Raw genomic sequence first — 17,866 nt, forward strand, 5'->3', positions numbered from 1 at the left:
AGAGCAAGCTCTTTTTCCATCTCCCTGTTCTAAAAATCCATTTAATATATGGTCCCCAGATAGGGGACGTATCAGATATTAAACTGATAAGAACAGATACTACACTTGATCTTAGCCAAAAGGCCGAGAAGCGATAACCAGAATTGGTTTGGGCCTCGAGTGGCACCCTGGCCTATGCCGGACACATCTTAGGGAGAGAGAGCGAGAGGGAGACAAACCCACGCCTACACAAGACATTTTGTCACCCAAGCCAACCCTTGAAAAGGCTGCTTTGCAGAGCCAAAACAAGAAGAATGGTGCGTTTTGCAGCCGCCGCCCACTGCAATGAATCTGAATAACTCCTCCTTTAGGGCGCAAGCAACTCCCCTCCCCCTTGCAGTCTTTCCAATTCACGATACAAAAAGACGGACAGGACAGGTTGCCTGACTTTCCGTCACTGCCACCCTTTGCCATCCTTACCCGTAGAAAGCCCTTTCATCATCCCCAAACCCTAATCTTTTCCCTTTCCTTCCCAGCCCCCAAACCCTGCCCTCTGTACCTTTCTCACCACCCGCTTCCCTTCTCCTGTCATCCCCCTACCACCCGGGAAAAAAAGAGATTGCCCCCTCCTTCCACTAGCCCACCCTCCCACCCAAAGAACAACTTCTTCTGCGCAGCTTGTTTTCTAGGCAGCAGCGCTATTGTGATGTCATCGGGGGGCATTGTGACAAGCCGCCAGTGTTCCGTCTCTTCATGTTGTGCACAGTTCAAACGGAAAATACATCAACAGGCAGACTACAGAAAAGCTTACTATCAAAGGTTAGAGGGGGGCTTTCTCAGAGGGCTTTTTACAGTTTTTCTATTCCCAATTAGCCGTTTAAGTGTACTTATTGAAAGTAGTAATTCTTTCATAGGCCGCCCTTTCTTAGTATTTGACGTTCCTTATATTGCGGTATGAGGCTTCGCAGTAGGTTGCAAACATTCATCACCCATGACTGTCCCCAATTGAGCTCAGAAGCTCAATGTCTATCATGACCTCTCTTTTAGAATGTCCAAGAGCAAGCAAACTATTCCTCCAGGAGAGGGCGCCAACAGACTACTAAAGAGATCATCATTACTCAAAGAAAACCCCAAAAACCAATGCATGATAGGAATAAACAGGTAACTTTCTTTGGAGTGGAAGCGGAGAGATCGCACCAGATGCCAATTCTAGATGTTATCACACCTGTGGTCACTGCAGCAGCAGGTGAATCCACTTTGTCCAAAAGGGATCTATTCCATTCAATTGCAAATGATCTAGATAAGACAGAGAACTGCAGCACGGGGACATAGCCGAGTTGGTCAGGTTGAGTGGTGATGAGTTTGCTATTTGGATGAATAAAGAAAGTCAAAAGTGTGAAAGATAAAAAACAAAAGGAGGAAGTGTGAAAAGTGAATGGGCCAAATTGAGGTGCATATGAAGACGTATGCTTTCTTCCAATTCATTAAATCGGGCTAATATGAATCAGGTGAATTGAGTTCTGCTTTTGGAAACTGGGTTAAGAAGGGGTGCACCGTTCCTGGAGGTACTGCAATACCAGGTCAATGCGTGGAGTGGACAGAGCAAGCTCTTTTTCCATCTCCCTGTTCTAAAAATCCATTTAATATATGGTCCCCAGATAGGGGACGTATCAGATATTAAACTGATAAGAACAGATACTACACTTGATCTTAGCCAAAAGGCCGAGAAGCGATAACCAGAATTGGTTTGGGCCTCGAGTGGCACCCTGGCCTATGCCGGACACATCTTAGGGAGAGAGAGCGAGAGGGAGACAAACCCACGCCTACACAAGACATTTTGTCACCCAAGCCAACCCTTGAAAAGGCTGCTTTGCAGAGCCAAAACAAGAAGAATGGTGCGTTTTGCAGCCGCCGCCCACTGCAATGAATCTGAATAACTCCTCCTTTAGGGCGCAAGCAACTCCCCTCCCCCTTGCAGTCTTTCCAATTCACGATACAAAAAGACGGACAGGACAGGTTGCCTGACTTTCCGTCACTGCCACCCTTTGCCATCCTTACCCGTAGAAAGCCCTTTCATCATCCCCAAACCCTAATCTTTTCCCTTTCCTTCCCAGCCCCCAAACCCTGCCCTCTGTACCTTTCTCACCACCCGCTTCCCTTCTCCTGTCATCCCCCTACCACCCGGGAAAAAAAGAGATTGCCCCCTCCTTCCACTAGCCCACCCTCCCACCCAAAGAACAACTTCTTCTGCGCAGCTTGTTTTCTAGGCAGCAGCGCTATTGTGATGTCATCGGGGGGCATTGTGACAAGCCGCCAGTGTTCCGTCTCTTCATGTTGTGCACAGTTCAAACGGAAAATACATCAACAGGCAGACTACAGAAAAGCTTACTATCAAAGGTTAGAGGGGGGCTTTCTCAGAGGGCTTTTTACAGTTTTTCTATTCCCAATTAGCCGTTTAAGTGTACTTATTGAAAGTAGTAATTCTTTCATAGGCCGCCCTTTCTTAGTATTTGACGTTCCTTATATTGCGGTATGAGGCTTCGCAGTAGGTTGCAAACATTCATCACCCATGACTGTCCCCAATTGAGCTCAGAAGCTCAATGTCTATCATGACCTCTCTTTTAGAATGTCCAAGAGCAAGCAAACTATTCCTCCAGGAGAGGGCGCCAACAGACTACTAAAGAGATCATCATTACTCAAAGAAAACCCCAAAAACCAATGCATGATAGGAATAAACAGGTAACTTTCTTTGGAGTGGAAGCGGAGAGATCGCACCAGATGCCAATTCTAGATGTTATCACACCTGTGGTCACTGCAGCAGCAGGTGAATCCACTTTGTCCAAAAGGGATCTATTCCATTCAATTGCAAATGATCTAGATAAGACAGAGAACTGCAGCACGGGGACATAGCCGAGTTGGTCAGGTTGAGTGGTGATGAGTTTGCTATTTGGATGAATAAAGAAAGTCAAAAGTGTGAAAGATAAAAAACAAAAGGAGGAAGTGTGAAAAGTGAATGGGCCAAATTGAGGTGCATATGAAGACGTATGCTTTCTTCCAATTCATTAAATCGGGCTAATATGAATCAGGTGAATTGAGTTCTGCTTTTGGAAACTGGGTTAAGAAGGGGTGCACCGTTCCTGGAGGTACTGCAATACCAGGTCAATGCGTGGAGTGGACAGAGCAAGCTCTTTTTCCATCTCCCTGTTCTAAAAATCCATTTAATATATGGTCCCCAGATAGGGGACGTATCAGATATTAAACTGATAAGAACAGATACTACACTTGATCTTAGCCAAAAGGCCGAGAAGCGATAACCAGAATTGGTTTGGGCCTCGAGTGGCACCCTGGCCTATGCCGGACACATCTTAGGGAGAGAGAGCGAGAGGGAGACAAACCCACGCCTACACAAGACATTTTGTCACCCAAGCCAACCCTTGAAAAGGCTGCTTTGCAGAGCCAAAACAAGAAGAATGGTGCGTTTTGCAGCCGCCGCCCACTGCAATGAATCTGAATAACTCCTCCTTTAGGGCGCAAGCAACTCCCCTCCCCCTTGCAGTCTTTCCAATTCACGATACAAAAAGACGGACAGGACAGGTTGCCTGACTTTCCGTCACTGCCACCCTTTGCCATCCTTACCCGTAGAAAGCCCTTTCATCATCCCCAAACCCTAATCTTTTCCCTTTCCTTCCCAGCCCCCAAACCCTGCCCTCTGTACCTTTCTCACCACCCGCTTCCCTTCTCCTGTCATCCCCCTACCACCCGGGAAAAAAAGAGATTGCCCCCTCCTTCCACTAGCCCACCCTCCCACCCAAAGAACAACTTCTTCTGCGCAGCTTGTTTTCTAGGCAGCAGCGCTATTGTGATGTCATCGGGGGGCATTGTGACAAGCCGCCAGTGTTCCGTCTCTTCATGTTGTGCACAGTTCAAACGGAAAATACATCAACAGGCAGACTACAGAAAAGCTTACTATCAAAGGTTAGAGGGGGGCTTTCTCAGAGGGCTTTTTACAGTTTTTCTATTCCCAATTAGCCGTTTAAGTGTACTTATTGAAAGTAGTAATTCTTTCATAGGCCGCCCTTTCTTAGTATTTGACGTTCCTTATATTGCGGTATGAGGCTTCGCAGTAGGTTGCAAACATTCATCACCCATGACTGTCCCCAATTGAGCTCAGAAGCTCAATGTCTATCATGACCTCTCTTTTAGAATGTCCAAGAGCAAGCAAACTATTCCTCCAGGAGAGGGCGCCAACAGACTACTAAAGAGATCATCATTACTCAAAGAAAACCCCAAAAACCAATGCATGATAGGAATAAACAGGTAACTTTCTTTGGAGTGGAAGCGGAGAGATCGCACCAGATGCCAATTCTAGATGTTATCACACCTGTGGTCACTGCAGCAGCAGGTGAATCCACTTTGTCCAAAAGGGATCTATTCCATTCAATTGCAAATGATCTAGATAAGACAGAGAACTGCAGCACGGGGACATAGCCGAGTTGGTCAGGTTGAGTGGTGATGAGTTTGCTATTTGGATGAATAAAGAAAGTCAAAAGTGTGAAAGATAAAAAACAAAAGGAGGAAGTGTGAAAAGTGAATGGGCCAAATTGAGGTGCATATGAAGACGTATGCTTTCTTCCAATTCATTAAATCGGGCTAATATGAATCAGGTGAATTGAGTTCTGCTTTTGGAAACTGGGTTAAGAAGGGGTGCACCGTTCCTGGAGGTACTGCAATACCAGGTCAATGCGTGGAGTGGACAGAGCAAGCTCTTTTTCCATCTCCCTGTTCTAAAAATCCATTTAATATATGGTCCCCAGATAGGGGACGTATCAGATATTAAACTGATAAGAACAGATACTACACTTGATCTTAGCCAAAAGGCCGAGAAGCGATAACCAGAATTGGTTTGGGCCTCGAGTGGCACCCTGGCCTATGCCGGACACATCTTAGGGAGAGAGAGCGAGAGGGAGACAAACCCACGCCTACACAAGACATTTTGTCACCCAAGCCAACCCTTGAAAAGGCTGCTTTGCAGAGCCAAAACAAGAAGAATGGTGCGTTTTGCAGCCGCCGCCCACTGCAATGAATCTGAATAACTCCTCCTTTAGGGCGCAAGCAACTCCCCTCCCCCTTGCAGTCTTTCCAATTCACGATACAAAAAGACGGACAGGACAGGTTGCCTGACTTTCCGTCACTGCCACCCTTTGCCATCCTTACCCGTAGAAAGCCCTTTCATCATCCCCAAACCCTAATCTTTTCCCTTTCCTTCCCAGCCCCCAAACCCTGCCCTCTGTACCTTTCTCACCACCCGCTTCCCTTCTCCTGTCATCCCCCTACCACCCGGGAAAAAAAGAGATTGCCCCCTCCTTCCACTAGCCCACCCTCCCACCCAAAGAACAACTTCTTCTGCGCAGCTTGTTTTCTAGGCAGCAGCGCTATTGTGATGTCATCGGGGGGCATTGTGACAAGCCGCCAGTGTTCCGTCTCTTCATGTTGTGCACAGTTCAAACGGAAAATACATCAACAGGCAGACTACAGAAAAGCTTACTATCAAAGGTTAGAGGGGGGCTTTCTCAGAGGGCTTTTTACAGTTTTTCTATTCCCAATTAGCCGTTTAAGTGTACTTATTGAAAGTAGTAATTCTTTCATAGGCCGCCCTTTCTTAGTATTTGACGTTCCTTATATTGCGGTATGAGGCTTCGCAGTAGGTTGCAAACATTCATCACCCATGACTGTCCCCAATTGAGCTCAGAAGCTCAATGTCTATCATGACCTCTCTTTTAGAATGTCCAAGAGCAAGCAAACTATTCCTCCAGGAGAGGGCGCCAACAGACTACTAAAGAGATCATCATTACTCAAAGAAAACCCCAAAAACCAATGCATGATAGGAATAAACAGGTAACTTTCTTTGGAGTGGAAGCGGAGAGATCGCACCAGATGCCAATTCTAGATGTTATCACACCTGTGGTCACTGCAGCAGCAGGTGAATCCACTTTGTCCAAAAGGGATCTATTCCATTCAATTGCAAATGATCTAGATAAGACAGAGAACTGCAGCACGGGGACATAGCCGAGTTGGTCAGGTTGAGTGGTGATGAGTTTGCTATTTGGATGAATAAAGAAAGTCAAAAGTGTGAAAGATAAAAAACAAAAGGAGGAAGTGTGAAAAGTGAATGGGCCAAATTGAGGTGCATATGAAGACGTATGCTTTCTTCCAATTCATTAAATCGGGCTAATATGAATCAGGTGAATTGAGTTCTGCTTTTGGAAACTGGGTTAAGAAGGGGTGCACCGTTCCTGGAGGTACTGCAATACCAGGTCAATGCGTGGAGTGGACAGAGCAAGCTCTTTTTCCATCTCCCTGTTCTAAAAATCCATTTAATATATGGTCCCCAGATAGGGGACGTATCAGATATTAAACTGATAAGAACAGATACTACACTTGATCTTAGCCAAAAGGCCGAGAAGCGATAACCAGAATTGGTTTGGGCCTCGAGTGGCACCCTGGCCTATGCCGGACACATCTTAGGGAGAGAGAGCGAGAGGGAGACAAACCCACGCCTACACAAGACATTTTGTCACCCAAGCCAACCCTTGAAAAGGCTGCTTTGCAGAGCCAAAACAAGAAGAATGGTGCGTTTTGCAGCCGCCGCCCACTGCAATGAATCTGAATAACTCCTCCTTTAGGGCGCAAGCAACTCCCCTCCCCCTTGCAGTCTTTCCAATTCACGATACAAAAAGACGGACAGGACAGGTTGCCTGACTTTCCGTCACTGCCACCCTTTGCCATCCTTACCCGTAGAAAGCCCTTTCATCATCCCCAAACCCTAATCTTTTCCCTTTCCTTCCCAGCCCCCAAACCCTGCCCTCTGTACCTTTCTCACCACCCGCTTCCCTTCTCCTGTCATCCCCCTACCACCCGGGAAAAAAAGAGATTGCCCCCTCCTTCCACTAGCCCACCCTCCCACCCAAAGAACAACTTCTTCTGCGCAGCTTGTTTTCTAGGCAGCAGCGCTATTGTGATGTCATCGGGGGGCATTGTGACAAGCCGCCAGTGTTCCGTCTCTTCATGTTGTGCACAGTTCAAACGGAAAATACATCAACAGGCAGACTACAGAAAAGCTTACTATCAAAGGTTAGAGGGGGGCTTTCTCAGAGGGCTTTTTACAGTTTTTCTATTCCCAATTAGCCGTTTAAGTGTACTTATTGAAAGTAGTAATTCTTTCATAGGCCGCCCTTTCTTAGTATTTGACGTTCCTTATATTGCGGTATGAGGCTTCGCAGTAGGTTGCAAACATTCATCACCCATGACTGTCCCCAATTGAGCTCAGAAGCTCAATGTCTATCATGACCTCTCTTTTAGAATGTCCAAGAGCAAGCAAACTATTCCTCCAGGAGAGGGCGCCAACAGACTACTAAAGAGATCATCATTACTCAAAGAAAACCCCAAAAACCAATGCATGATAGGAATAAACAGGTAACTTTCTTTGGAGTGGAAGCGGAGAGATCGCACCAGATGCCAATTCTAGATGTTATCACACCTGTGGTCACTGCAGCAGCAGGTGAATCCACTTTGTCCAAAAGGGATCTATTCCATTCAATTGCAAATGATCTAGATAAGACAGAGAACTGCAGCACGGGGACATAGCCGAGTTGGTCAGGTTGAGTGGTGATGAGTTTGCTATTTGGATGAATAAAGAAAGTCAAAAGTGTGAAAGATAAAAAACAAAAGGAGGAAGTGTGAAAAGTGAATGGGCCAAATTGAGGTGCATATGAAGACGTATGCTTTCTTCCAATTCATTAAATCGGGCTAATATGAATCAGGTGAATTGAGTTCTGCTTTTGGAAACTGGGTTAAGAAGGGGTGCACCGTTCCTGGAGGTACTGCAATACCAGGTCAATGCGTGGAGTGGACAGAGCAAGCTCTTTTTCCATCTCCCTGTTCTAAAAATCCATTTAATATATGGTCCCCAGATAGGGGACGTATCAGATATTAAACTGATAAGAACAGATACTACACTTGATCTTAGCCAAAAGGCCGAGAAGCGATAACCAGAATTGGTTTGGGCCTCGAGTGGCACCCTGGCCTATGCCGGACACATCTTAGGGAGAGAGAGCGAGAGGGAGACAAACCCACGCCTACACAAGACATTTTGTCACCCAAGCCAACCCTTGAAAAGGCTGCTTTGCAGAGCCAAAACAAGAAGAATGGTGCGTTTTGCAGCCGCCGCCCACTGCAATGAATCTGAATAACTCCTCCTTTAGGGCGCAAGCAACTCCCCTCCCCCTTGCAGTCTTTCCAATTCACGATACAAAAAGACGGACAGGACAGGTTGCCTGACTTTCCGTCACTGCCACCCTTTGCCATCCTTACCCGTAGAAAGCCCTTTCATCATCCCCAAACCCTAATCTTTTCCCTTTCCTTCCCAGCCCCCAAACCCTGCCCTCTGTACCTTTCTCACCACCCGCTTCCCTTCTCCTGTCATCCCCCTACCACCCGGGAAAAAAAGAGATTGCCCCCTCCTTCCACTAGCCCACCCTCCCACCCAAAGAACAACTTCTTCTGCGCAGCTTGTTTTCTAGGCAGCAGCGCTATTGTGATGTCATCGGGGGGCATTGTGACAAGCCGCCAGTGTTCCGTCTCTTCATGTTGTGCACAGTTCAAACGGAAAATACATCAACAGGCAGACTACAGAAAAGCTTACTATCAAAGGTTAGAGGGGGGCTTTCTCAGAGGGCTTTTTACAGTTTTTCTATTCCCAATTAGCCGTTTAAGTGTACTTATTGAAAGTAGTAATTCTTTCATAGGCCGCCCTTTCTTAGTATTTGACGTTCCTTATATTGCGGTATGAGGCTTCGCAGTAGGTTGCAAACATTCATCACCCATGACTGTCCCCAATTGAGCTCAGAAGCTCAATGTCTATCATGACCTCTCTTTTAGAATGTCCAAGAGCAAGCAAACTATTCCTCCAGGAGAGGGCGCCAACAGACTACTAAAGAGATCATCATTACTCAAAGAAAACCCCAAAAACCAATGCATGATAGGAATAAACAGGTAACTTTCTTTGGAGTGGAAGCGGAGAGATCGCACCAGATGCCAATTCTAGATGTTATCACACCTGTGGTCACTGCAGCAGCAGGTGAATCCACTTTGTCCAAAAGGGATCTATTCCATTCAATTGCAAATGATCTAGATAAGACAGAGAACTGCAGCACGGGGACATAGCCGAGTTGGTCAGGTTGAGTGGTGATGAGTTTGCTATTTGGATGAATAAAGAAAGTCAAAAGTGTGAAAGATAAAAAACAAAAGGAGGAAGTGTGAAAAGTGAATGGGCCAAATTGAGGTGCATATGAAGACGTATGCTTTCTTCCAATTCATTAAATCGGGCTAATATGAATCAGGTGAATTGAGTTCTGCTTTTGGAAACTGGGTTAAGAAGGGGTGCACCGTTCCTGGAGGTACTGCAATACCAGGTCAATGCGTGGAGTGGACAGAGCAAGCTCTTTTTCCATCTCCCTGTTCTAAAAATCCATTTAATATATGGTCCCCAGATAGGGGACGTATCAGATATTAAACTGATAAGAACAGATACTACACTTGATCTTAGCCAAAAGGCCGAGAAGCGATAACCAGAATTGGTTTGGGCCTCGAGTGGCACCCTGGCCTATGCCGGACACATCTTAGGGAGAGAGAGCGAGAGGGAGACAAACCCACGCCTACACAAGACATTTTGTCACCCAAGCCAACCCTTGAAAAGGCTGCTTTGCAGAGCCAAAACAAGAAGAATGGTGCGTTTTGCAGCCGCCGCCCACTGCAATGAATCTGAATAACTCCTCCTTTAGGGCGCAAGCAACTCCCCTCCCCCTTGCAGTCTTTCCAATTCACGATACAAAAAGACGGACAGGACAGGTTGCCTGACTTTCCGTCACTGCCACCCTTTGCCATCCTTACCCGTAGAAAGCCCTTTCATCATCCCCAAACCCTAATCTTTTCCCTTTCCTTCCCAGCCCCCAAACCCTGCCCTCTGTACCTTTCTCACCACCCGCTTCCCTTCTCCTGTCATCCCCCTACCACCCGGGAAAAAAAGAGATTGCCCCCTCCTTCCACTAGCCCACCCTCCCACCCAAAGAACAACTTCTTCTGCGCAGCTTGTTTTCTAGGCAGCAGCGCTATTGTGATGTCATCGGGGGGCATTGTGACAAGCCGCCAGTGTTCCGTCTCTTCATGTTGTGCACAGTTCAAACGGAAAATACATCAACAGGCAGACTACAGAAAAGCTTACTATCAAAGGTTAGAGGGGGGCTTTCTCAGAGGGCTTTTTACAGTTTTTCTATTCCCAATTAGCCGTTTAAGTGTACTTATTGAAAGTAGTAATTCTTTCATAGGCCGCCCTTTCTTAGTATTTGACGTTCCTTATATTGCGGTATGAGGCTTCGCAGTAGGTTGCAAACATTCATCACCCATGACTGTCCCCAATTGAGCTCAGAAGCTCAATGTCTATCATGACCTCTCTTTTAGAATGTCCAAGAGCAAGCAAACTATTCCTCCAGGAGAGGGCGCCAACAGACTACTAAAGAGATCATCATTACTCAAAGAAAACCCCAAAAACCAATGCATGATAGGAATAAACAGGTAACTTTCTTTGGAGTGGAAGCGGAGAGATCGCACCAGATGCCAATTCTAGATGTTATCACACCTGTGGTCACTGCAGCAGCAGGTGAATCCACTTTGTCCAAAAGGGATCTATTCCATTCAATTGCAAATGATCTAGATAAGACAGAGAACTGCAGCACGGGGACATAGCCGAGTTGGTCAGGTTGAGTGGTGATGAGTTTGCTATTTGGATGAATAAAGAAAGTCAAAAGTGTGAAAGATAAAAAACAAAAGGAGGAAGTGTGAAAAGTGAATGGGCCAAATTGAGGTGCATATGAAGACGTATGCTTTCTTCCAATTCATTAAATCGGGCTAATATGAATCAGGTGAATTGAGTTCTGCTTTTGGAAACTGGGTTAAGAAGGGGTGCACCGTTCCTGGAGGTACTGCAATACCAGGTCAATGCGTGGAGTGGACAGAGCAAGCTCTTTTTCCATCTCCCTGTTCTAAAAATCCATTTAATATATGGTCCCCAGATAGGGGACGTATCAGATATTAAACTGATAAGAACAGATACTACACTTGATCTTAGCCAAAAGGCCGAGAAGCGATAACCAGAATTGGTTTGGGCCTCGAGTGGCACCCTGGCCTATGCCGGACACATCTTAGGGAGAGAGAGCGAGAGGGAGACAAACCCACGCCTACACAAGACATTTTGTCACCCAAGCCAACCCTTGAAAAGGCTGCTTTGCAGAGCCAAAACAAGAAGAATGGTGCGTTTTGCAGCCGCCGCCCACTGCAATGAATCTGAATAACTCCTCCTTTAGGGCGCAAGCAACTCCCCTCCCCCTTGCAGTCTTTCCAATTCACGATACAAAAAGACGGACAGGACAGGTTGCCTGACTTTCCGTCACTGCCACCCTTTGCCATCCTTACCCGTAGAAAGCCCTTTCATCATCCCCAAACCCTAATCTTTTCCCTTTCCTTCCCAGCCCCCAAACCCTGCCCTCTGTACCTTTCTCACCACCCGCTTCCCTTCTCCTGTCATCCCCCTACCACCCGGGAAAAAAAGAGATTGCCCCCTCCTTCCACTAGCCCACCCTCCCACCCAAAGAACAACTTCTTCTGCGCAGCTTGTTTTCTAGGCAGCAGCGCTATTGTGATGTCATCGGGGGGCATTGTGACAAGCCGCCAGTGTTCCGTCTCTTCATGTTGTGCACAGTTCAAACGGAAAATACATCAACAGGCAGACTACAGAAAAGCTTACTATCAAAGGTTAGAGGGGGGCTTTCTCAGAGGGCTTTTTACAGTTTTTCTATTCCCAATTAGCCGTTTAAGTGTACTTATTGAAAGTAGTAATTCTTTCATAGGCCGCCCTTTCTTAGTATTTGACGTTCCTTATATTGCGGTATGAGGCTTCGCAGTAGGTTGCAAACATTCATCACCCATGACTGTCCCCAATTGAGCTCAGAAGCTCAATGTCTATCATGACCTCTCTTTTAGAATGTCCAAGAGCAAGCAAACTATTCCTCCAGGAGAGGGCGCCAACAGACTACTAAAGAGATCATCATTACTCAAAGAAAACCCCAAAAACCAATGCATGATAGGAATAAACAGGTAACTTTCTTTGGAGTGGAAGCGGAGAGATCGCACCAGATGCCAATTCTAGATGTTATCACACCTGTGGTCACTGCAGCAGCAGGTGAATCCACTTTGTCCAAAAGGGATCTATTCCATTCAATTGCAAATGATCTAGATAAGACAGAGAACTGCAGCACGGGGACATAGCCGAGTTGGTCAGGTTGAGTGGTGATGAGTTTGCTATTTGGATGAATAAAGAAAGTCAAAAGTGTGAAAGATAAAAAACAAAAGGAGGAAGTGTGAAAAGTGAATGGGCCAAATTGAGGTGCATATGAAGACGTATGCTTTCTTCCAATTCATTAAATCGGGCTAATATGAATCAGGTGAATTGAGTTCTGCTTTTGGAAACTGGGTTAAGAAGGGTGTGCACCGTTCCTGGAGGTACTGCAATACCAGGTCAATGCGTGGAGTGGACAGAGCAAGCTCTTTTTCCATCTCCCTGTTCTAAAAATCCATTTAATATATGGTCCCCAGATAGGGGACGTATCAGATATTAAACTGATAAGAACAGATACTACACTTGATCTTAGCCAAAAGGCCGAGAAGCGATAACCAGAATTGGTTTGGGCCTCGAGTGGCACCCTGGCCTATGCCGGACACATCTTAGGGAGAGAGAGCGAGAGGGAGACAAACCCACGCCTACACAAGACATTTTGTCACCCAAGCCAACCCTTGAAAAGGCTGCTTTGCAGAGCCAAAACAAGAAGAATGGTGCGTTTTGCAGCCGCCGCCCACTGCAATGAATCTGAATAACTCCTCCTTTAGGGCGCAAGCAACTCCCCTCCCCCTTGCAGTCTTTCCAATTCACGATACAAAAAGACGGACAGGACAGGTTGCCTGACTTTCCGTCACTGCCACCCTTTGCCATCCTTACCCGTAGAAAGCCCTTTCATCATCCCCAAACCCTAATCTTTTCCCTTTCCTTCCCAGCCCCCAAACCCTGCCCTCTGTACCTTTCTCACCACCCGCTTCCCTTCTCCTGTCATCCCCCTACCACCCGGGAAAAAAAGAGATTGCCCCCTCCTTCCACTAGCCCACCCTCCCACCCAAAGAACAACTTCTTCTGCGCAGCTTGTTTTCTAGGCAGCAGCGCTATTGTGATGTCATCGGGGGGCATTGTGACAAGCCGCCAGTGTTCCGTCTCTTCATGTTGTGCACAGTTCAAACGGAAAATACATCAACAGGCAGACTACAGAAAAGCTTACTATCAAAGGTTAGAGGGGGGCTTTCTCAGAGGGCTTTTTACAGTTTTTCTATTCCCAATTAGCCGTTTAAGTGTACTTATTGAAAGTAGTAATTCTTTCATAGGCCGCCCTTTCTTAGTATTTGACGTTCCTTATATTGCGGTATGAGGCTTCGCAGTAGGTTGCAAACATTCATCACCCATGACTGTCCCCAATTGAGCTCAGAAGCTCAATGTCTATCATGACCTCTCTTTTAGAATGTCCAAGAGCAAGCAAACTATTCCTCCAGGAGAGGGCGCCAACAGACTACTAAAGAGATCATCATTACTCAAAGAAAACCCCAAAAACCAATGCATGATAGGAATAAACAGGTAACTTTCTTTGGAGTGGAAGCGGAGAGATCGCACCAGATGCCAATTCTAGATGTTATCACACCTGTGGTCACTGCAGCAGCAGGTGAATCCACTTTGTCCAAAAGGGATCTATTCCATTCAATTGCAAATGATCTAGATAAGACAGAGAACTGCAGCACGGGGACATAGCCGAGTTGGTCAGGTTGAGTGGTGATGAGTTTGCTATTTGGATGAATAAAGAAAGTCAAAAGTGTGAAAGATAAAAAACAAAAGGAGGAAGTGTGAAAAGTGAATGGGCCAAATTGAGGTGCATATGAAGACGTATGCTTTCTTCCAATTCATTAAATCGGGCTAATATGAATCAGGTGAATTGAGTTCTGCTTTTGGAAACTGGGTTAAGAAGGGGTGCACCGTTCCTGGAGGTACTGCAATACCAGGTCAATGCGTGGAGTGGACAGAGCAAGCTCTTTTTCCATCTCCCTGTTCTAAAAATCCATTTAATATATGGTCCCCAGATAGGGGACGTATCAGATATTAAACTGATAAGAACAGATACTACACTTGATCTTAGCCAAAAGGCCGAGAAGCGATAACCAGAATTGGTTTGGGCCTCGAGTGGCACCCTGGCCTATGCCGGACACATCTTAGGGAGAGAGAGCGAGAGGGAGACAAACCCACGCCTACACAAGACATTTTGTCACCCAAGCCAACCCTTGAAAAGGCTGCTTTGCAGAGCCAAAACAAGAAGAATGGTGCGTTTTGCAGCCGCCGCCCACTGCAATGAATCTGAATAACTCCTCCTTTAGGGCGCAAGCAACTCCCCTCCCCCTTGCAGTCTTTCCAATTCACGATACAAAAAGACGGACAGGACAGGTTGCCTGACTTTCCGTCACTGCCACCCTTTGCCATCCTTACCCGTAGAAAGCCCTTTCATCATCCCCAAACCCTAATCTTTTCCCTTTCCTTCCCAGCCCCCAAACCCTGCCCTCTGTACCTTTCTCACCACCCGCTTCCCTTCTCCTGTCATCCCCCTACCACCCGGGAAAAAAAGAGATTGCCCCCTCCTTCCACTAGCCCACCCTCCCACCCAAAGAACAACTTCTTCTGCGCAGCTTGTTTTCTAGGCAGCAGCGCTATTGTGATGTCATCGGGGGGCATTGTGACAAGCCGCCAGTGTTCCGTCTCTTCATGTTGTGCACAGTTCAAACGGAAAATACATCAACAGGCAGACTACAGAAAAGCTTACTATCAAAGGTTAGAGGGGGGCTTTCTCAGAGGGCTTTTTACAGTTTTTCTATTCCCAATTAGCCGTTTAAGTGTACTTATTGAAAGTAGTAATTCTTTCATAGGCCGCCCTTTCTTAGTATTTGACGTTCCTTATATTGCGGTATGAGGCTTCGCAGTAGGTTGCAAACATTCATCACCCATGACTGTCCCCAATTGAGCTCAGAAGCTCAATGTCTATCATGACCTCTCTTTTAGAATGTCCAAGAGCAAGCAAACTATTCCTCCAGGAGAGGGCGCCAACAGACTACTAAAGAGATCATCATTACTCAAAGAAAACCCCAAAAACCAATGCATGATAGGAATAAACAGGTAACTTTCTTTGGAGTGGAAGCGGAGAGATCGCACCAGATGCCAATTCTAGATGTTATCACACCTGTGGTCACTGCAGCAGCAGGTGAATCCACTTTGTCCAAAAGGGATCTATTCCATTCAATTGCAAATGATCTAGATAAGACAGAGAACTGCAGCACGGGGACATAGCCGAGTTGGTCAGGTTGAGTGGTGATGAGTTTGCTATTTGGATGAATAAAGAAAGTCAAAAGTGTGAAAGATAAAAAACAAAAGGAGGAAGTGTGAAAAGTGAATGGGCCAAATTGAGGTGCATATGAAGACGTATGCTTTCTTCCAATTCATTAAATCGGGCTAATATGAATCAGGTGAATTGAGTTCTGCTTTTGGAAACTGGGTTAAGAAGGGGTGCACCGTTCCTGGAGGTACTGCAATACCAGGTCAATGCGTGGAGTGGACAGAGCAAGCTCTTTTTCCATCTCCCTGTTCTAAAAATCCATTTAATATATGGTCCCCAGATAGGGGACGTATCAGATATTAAACTGATAAGAACAGATACTACACTTGATCTTAGCCAAAAGGCCGAGAAGCGATAACCAGAATTGGTTTGGGCCTCGAGTGGCACCCTGGCCTATGCCGGACACATCTTAGGGAGAGAGAGCGAGAGGGAGACAAACCCACGCCTACACAAGACATTTTGTCACCCAAGCCAACCCTTGAAAAGGCTGCTTTGCAGAGCCAAAACAAGAAGAATGGTGCGTTTTGCAGCCGCCGCCCACTGCAATGAATCTGAATAACTCCTCCTTTAGGGCGCAAGCAACTCCCCTCCCCCTTGCAGTCTTTCCAATTCACGATACAAAAAGACGGACAGGACAGGTTGCCTGACTTTCCGTCACTGCCACCCTTTGCCATCCTTACCCGTAGAAAGCCCTTTCATCATCCCCAAACCCTAATCTTTTCCCTTTCCTTCCCAGCCCCCAAACCCTGCCCTCTGTACCTTTCTCACCACCCGCTTCCCTTCTCCTGTCATCCCCCTACCACCCGGGAAAAAAAGAGATTGCCCCCTCCTTCCACTAGCCCACCCTCCCACCCAAAGAACAACTTCTTCTGCGCAGCTTGTTTTCTAGGCAGCAGCGCTATTGTGATGTCATCGGGGGGCATTGTGACAAGCCGCCAGTGTTCCGTCTCTTCATGTTGTGCACAGTTCAAACGGAAAATACATCAACAGGCAGACTACAGAAAAGCTTACTATCAAAGGTTAGAGGGGGGCTTTCTCAGAGGGCTTTTTACAGTTTTTCTATTCCCAATTAGCCGTTTAAGTGTACTTATTGAAAGTAGTAATTCTTTCATAGGCCGCCCTTTCTTAGTATTTGACGTTCCTTATATTGCGGTATGAGGCTTCGCAGTAGGTTGCAAACATTCATCACCCATGACTGTCCCCAATTGAGCTCAGAAGCTCAATGTCTATCATGACCTCTCTTTTAGAATGTCCAAGAGCAAGCAAACTATTCCTCCAGGAGAGGGCGCCAACAGACTACTAAAGAGATCATCATTACTCAAAGAAAACCCCAAAAACCAATGCATGATAGGAATAAACAGGTAACTTTCTTTGGAGTGGAAGCGGAGAGATCGCACCAGATGCCAATTCTAGATGTTATCACACCTGTGGTCACTGCAGCAGCAGGTGAATCCACTTTGTCCAAAAGGGATCTATTCCATTCAATTGCAAATGATCTAGATAAGACAGAGAACTGCAGCACGGGGACATAGCCGAGTTGGTCAGGTTGAGTGGTGATGAGTTTGCTATTTGGATGAATAAAGAAAGTCAAAAGTGTGAAAGATAAAAAACAAAAGGAGGAAGTGTGAAAAGTGAATGGGCCAAATTGAGGTGCATATGAAGACGTATGCTTTCTTCCAATTCATTAAATCGGGCTAATATGAATCAGGTGAATTGAGTTCTGCTTTTGGAAACTGGGTTAAGAAGGGGTGCACCGTTCCTGGAGGTACTGCAATACCAGGTCAATGCGTGGAGTGGACAGAGCAAGCTCTTTTTCCATCTCCCTGTTCTAAAAATCCATTTAATATATGGTCCCCAGATAGGGGACGTATCAGATATTAAACTGATAAGAACAGATACTACACTTGATCTTAGCCAAAAGGCCGAGAAGCGATAACCAGAATTGGTTTGGGCCTCGAGTGGCACCCTGGCCTATGCCGGACACATCTTAGGGAGAGAGAGCGAGAGGGAGACAAACCCACGCCTACACAAGACATTTTGTCACCCAAGCCAACCCTTGAAAAGGCTGCTTTGCAGAGCCAAAACAAGAAGAATGGTGCGTTTTGCAGCCGCCGCCCACTGCAATGAATCTGAATAACTCCTCCTTTAGGGCGCAAGCAACTCCCCTCCCCCTTGCAGTCTTTCCAATTCACGATACAAAAAGACGGACAGGACAGGTTGCCTGACTTTCCGTCACTGCCACCCTTTGCCATCCTTACCCGTAGAAAGCCCTTTCATCATCCCCAAACCCTAATCTTTTCCCTTTC

The 17,866-nt window shown here is 46.4% G+C and overlaps 11 non-coding genes and 1 pseudogene across 11 annotated transcripts; all 12 read right to left on the bottom strand.

The window, feature by feature from the left end:
- LOC142280017 (U2 spliceosomal RNA) lies at nt 1-135 on the bottom strand (annotated as a pseudogene; the record flags this gene model as incomplete).
- A 1,387-nt stretch (nt 136-1,522) lies between these two features.
- On the bottom strand, nt 1,523-1,713 carry LOC142279998 (U2 spliceosomal RNA). The gene has a single exon (XR_012742373.1). It is a non-coding gene; the product is annotated as a U2 spliceosomal RNA (small nuclear RNA).
- Nucleotides 1,714-3,100: 1,387 nt separating this feature from the next.
- On the bottom strand, nt 3,101-3,291 carry LOC142280010 (U2 spliceosomal RNA). Its single transcript, XR_012742384.1, has one exon. It is a non-coding gene; the product is annotated as a U2 spliceosomal RNA (small nuclear RNA).
- A 1,387-nt stretch (nt 3,292-4,678) lies between these two features.
- On the bottom strand, nt 4,679-4,869 carry LOC142280020 (U2 spliceosomal RNA). Its single transcript, XR_012742390.1, has one exon. It is a non-coding gene; the product is annotated as a U2 spliceosomal RNA (small nuclear RNA).
- Nucleotides 4,870-6,256: 1,387 nt separating this feature from the next.
- Nucleotides 6,257-6,447, bottom strand: LOC142280021 (U2 spliceosomal RNA). The gene has a single exon (XR_012742391.1). It is a non-coding gene; the product is annotated as a U2 spliceosomal RNA (small nuclear RNA).
- A 1,387-nt stretch (nt 6,448-7,834) lies between these two features.
- On the bottom strand, nt 7,835-8,025 carry LOC142280022 (U2 spliceosomal RNA). The gene has a single exon (XR_012742392.1). It is a non-coding gene; the product is annotated as a U2 spliceosomal RNA (small nuclear RNA).
- Nucleotides 8,026-9,412: 1,387 nt separating this feature from the next.
- Nucleotides 9,413-9,603, bottom strand: LOC142279999 (U2 spliceosomal RNA). The gene has a single exon (XR_012742374.1). It is a non-coding gene; the product is annotated as a U2 spliceosomal RNA (small nuclear RNA).
- Nucleotides 9,604-10,990: 1,387 nt separating this feature from the next.
- Nucleotides 10,991-11,181, bottom strand: LOC142280000 (U2 spliceosomal RNA). The gene has a single exon (XR_012742375.1). It is a non-coding gene; the product is annotated as a U2 spliceosomal RNA (small nuclear RNA).
- A 1,388-nt stretch (nt 11,182-12,569) lies between these two features.
- On the bottom strand, nt 12,570-12,760 carry LOC142280016 (U2 spliceosomal RNA). Its single transcript, XR_012742389.1, has one exon. It is a non-coding gene; the product is annotated as a U2 spliceosomal RNA (small nuclear RNA).
- A 1,387-nt stretch (nt 12,761-14,147) lies between these two features.
- LOC142280001 (U2 spliceosomal RNA) lies at nt 14,148-14,338 on the bottom strand. Its single transcript, XR_012742376.1, has one exon. It is a non-coding gene; the product is annotated as a U2 spliceosomal RNA (small nuclear RNA).
- A 1,387-nt stretch (nt 14,339-15,725) lies between these two features.
- LOC142280002 (U2 spliceosomal RNA) lies at nt 15,726-15,916 on the bottom strand. The gene has a single exon (XR_012742377.1). It is a non-coding gene; the product is annotated as a U2 spliceosomal RNA (small nuclear RNA).
- A 1,387-nt stretch (nt 15,917-17,303) lies between these two features.
- Nucleotides 17,304-17,494, bottom strand: LOC142280003 (U2 spliceosomal RNA). The gene has a single exon (XR_012742378.1). It is a non-coding gene; the product is annotated as a U2 spliceosomal RNA (small nuclear RNA).
- Nucleotides 17,495-17,866: the final 372 nt, after the last annotated feature.

The sequence above is a fragment of the Anomaloglossus baeobatrachus genome, unplaced genomic scaffold (assembly GCF_048569485.1).
Source record: "Anomaloglossus baeobatrachus isolate aAnoBae1 unplaced genomic scaffold, aAnoBae1.hap1 Scaffold_4477, whole genome shotgun sequence".
NCBI classification, from domain to species: Eukaryota; Metazoa; Chordata; class Amphibia; order Anura; family Aromobatidae; genus Anomaloglossus; species Anomaloglossus baeobatrachus.